The 2,930-nt window shown below is 63.5% G+C and overlaps 1 non-coding gene across 1 annotated transcript; it reads right to left on the bottom strand.

The window, feature by feature from the left end:
* Positions 1–1,684: 1,684 nt before the first annotated feature.
* Positions 1,685–1,803, bottom strand: LOC141979852 (5S ribosomal RNA). Its single transcript, XR_012637241.1, has one exon. It is a non-coding gene; the product is annotated as a 5S ribosomal RNA (ribosomal RNA).
* Positions 1,804–2,930: the final 1,127 nt, after the last annotated feature.

The raw sequence follows: 2,930 nt of genomic DNA, 5'->3' as shown, positions 1-2,930 counted from the left end.
CGCCGGCCCCTGCCCGCGGGGGCAGGCTCCGGGTTGACCTGGTGGCCGCTCGGGACTTAAGCCCGGAGCCCGGGGCAGGGCGACCCCGGACGGACGGGGGTATGCCGGCCCCTGCCCGCGGGGGCAGGCTCCGGGTTGACCTGGTGGCCGGTTTGCTTTCGGGCCACCAGGTCAACCCGCTGCCTGTATGGGGTTGACCTGGTGGCCGCTTTCCTTCCCGGCCACCAGGTCAACCCGCTGAATGTATGGGGTTGACCTGCTGGCCGCTTTCCTTCCCGGCCACCAGGTCAACCCGCTGAATGTATGGGGTTGACCTGCTGGCCGCTTTTCTTCCCGGCCACCAGGTCAACCCGCTGAATGTATGGGGTTGACCTGCTGGCCGCTTTCCTTCCCGGCCACCAGGTCAACCCGCTGAATGTATGGGGTTGACCTGCTGGCCGCTTTCCTTCCCGGCCACCAGGTCAACCCGCTGAATGTATGGGGTTGACCTGCTGGCCGCTTTTCTTCCCGGCCACCAGGTCAACCCGCTGAATGTATGGGGTTGACCTGCTGGCCGCTTTCCTTCCCGGCCACCAGGTCAACCCGCTGAATGTATGGGGTTGACCTGCTGGCCGCTTTCCTTCCCGGCCACCAGGTCAACCCGCTGAATGTATGGGGTTGACCTGCTGGCCGCTTTCCTTCCCGGCCACCAGGTCAACCCGCTGAATGTATGGGGTTGACCTGCTGGCCGCTTTCCTTCCCGGCCACCAGGTCAACCCGCTGAATGTATGGGGTTGACCTGCTGGCCGCTTTCCTTCCCGGCCACCAGGTCAACCCGCTGAAAGTATGGGGTTGACCTGGTGGCCGCTTTCCTTCCCGGCCACCAGGTCAACCCGCTGAAAGTATGGGGTTGACCTGGTGGCCGCTTTCCTTCCCGGCCACCAGGTCAACCCGCTGCCGGCATGGGGTTGACCTGCTGGCCGCAGAGGGGCAGGCTCCGGGTTGACCTGGTGGCCGGACGGGGATTAAGCCCCGGCTCGGAGCAGGGCAAGCCCGGGCGGAGGGGGGTCCGCTTGGCCCCTGCCCGCGGGGGCAGGCTCCGGGTTGACCTGGTGGCCGGTTTGCTTTCGGGCCACCAGGTCAACCCGCTGCCTGTATGGGGTTGACCTGGTGGCCGCTTTCCTTCCCGGCCACCAGGTCAACCCGCTGAATGTATGGGGTTGACCTGCTGGCCGCTTTCCTTCCCGGCCACCAGGTCAACCCGCTGAATGTATGGGGTTGACCTGCTGGCCGCTTTCCTTCCCGGCCACCAGGTCAACCCGCTGAATGTATGGGGTTGACCTGCTGGCCGCTTTCCTTCCCGGCCACCAGGTCAACCCGCTGAATGTATGGGGTTGACCTGCTGGCCGCTTTCCTTCCCGGCCACCAGGTCAACCCGCTGAAAGTATGGGGTTGACCTGCTGGCCGCTTTCCTTCCCGTCCACCAGGTCAACCCGCTGAATGTATGGGGTTGACCTGCTGGCCGCTCTGCTTCCCGGCCACCAGGTCAACCCCCTGCCGGTATGGGGTTGACCTGCTGGCCGCAGAGGGGCAGGCTCCGGGTTGACCTGGTGGCCGGCAGGGACTTCAGCCCCAGGGCCCCTGGCAGGGCGACCCTGCCCTTGTTCCCCAGAAAAGGAGAGAGCTGGCTCGCAGCGGGAAAAGCTGCCTACGGCACCTGGGATTCCCAGGCGGTCACCCATCCAAGTACTAGCCAGGCCCGGGACGGTTTACCTTCCGAGATCGGACGGGATCGGGGGCCTTCCGTCCGGTATGGCCGTAGGCACTCGGCTCCGGTCCGCCTCGTCCCCTTTCCCTTACTGACTCCCCTGCCTCGGGTGGGCCCGATCCTTTTTTCCGTTTTTTTTTTTCGCTCCGGAGGCTTCATGAGCCCCCCCCCAACACCCCTTTGGGGGTCGGTGAAAATTTTTTTTTCAGACTTCCAGGGGCCCGATCCTGGCCGCGGGCACCCGGCTCCGGGCCGCCTCGTCCCCTTTCCCTTACTGACTCCGCTGCCTCGGGTGGGCCCGATCCTTTTTTCCGGTTTTTTTTTTCCGCTCCGGAGGCTTCGTGAGCCCCCCCCAACACCACTTTGGGGGTCGGTGAAAAAATTTTTTTCAGACTTCCAGGGGCCCGATCCTGGCCGCGGGCACCCGGCTCCGGGCACCCGGCTCCGGGCCGCCTCGTCCCCTTTCCCTTACTGACTCCCCTGCCTCGGGTGGGCCCGATCCTTTTTTCCGTTTTTTTTTTTTTTCGCTCCGGAGGCTTTATGAGCCCCCCCCAATACCACTTTGGGGGTCGGTGAAAAAAATTTTTCAGACTTCCAGGGGCCCGATCCTGGCCGCCGGCACCCGGCTCCGGGCACCCGGCTCCGGGCCGCCTCGTCCCCTTTCCCTTACTGACTCCCCTGCCTCGGGTGGGCCCGATCCTTTTTTCCGTTTTTTTTTTTTTCGCTCCGGAGGCTTTATGAGGCCCCCCCTAACCGTTTTTGGGGTCGGTGAAAATTTTTAGTCAGACTTCCAGGGGCCCGATCCTGGCCGCGGCTTCGCAGGCTGGCCTGGGGGGGGGGGCATCTCTAGCTCCGGCCGCGGACGGCGAGACGCTCGGCCACCAGGTCAGCCCGGAGGAAAAGGCTGAAAAAAATGTCTAAGTCCCCCCGGGACACCAGGTCAACCCGGAGGAAAAGGCTGAAAAAAATGTCTAAGTCCCCCCGGGACACCAGGTCAACCCGGAGGAAAAGGCTGAAAAAAAGTCTAAGTCCCCCCGGGACACCAGGTCAACCCGGAGGAAAAGGCTGAAAAAAATGTCTAAGTCCCCCCGGGACACCAGGTCAACCCGGAGGAAAAGGCTGAAAAAAAGTCTAAGTCCCCCCGGGACACCAGGTCAACCCGGAGGAAAAGGCTGAAAAAAAG

This window comes from Natator depressus, chromosome 28 (genome assembly GCF_965152275.1).
Source record: "Natator depressus isolate rNatDep1 chromosome 28, rNatDep2.hap1, whole genome shotgun sequence".
Classification (NCBI taxonomy): Eukaryota; Metazoa; Chordata; order Testudines; family Cheloniidae; genus Natator; species Natator depressus.
The sequence above is the reverse complement of the archived record's forward strand: the minus strand, read 5'-3'. Positions and strand labels throughout refer to the sequence as shown.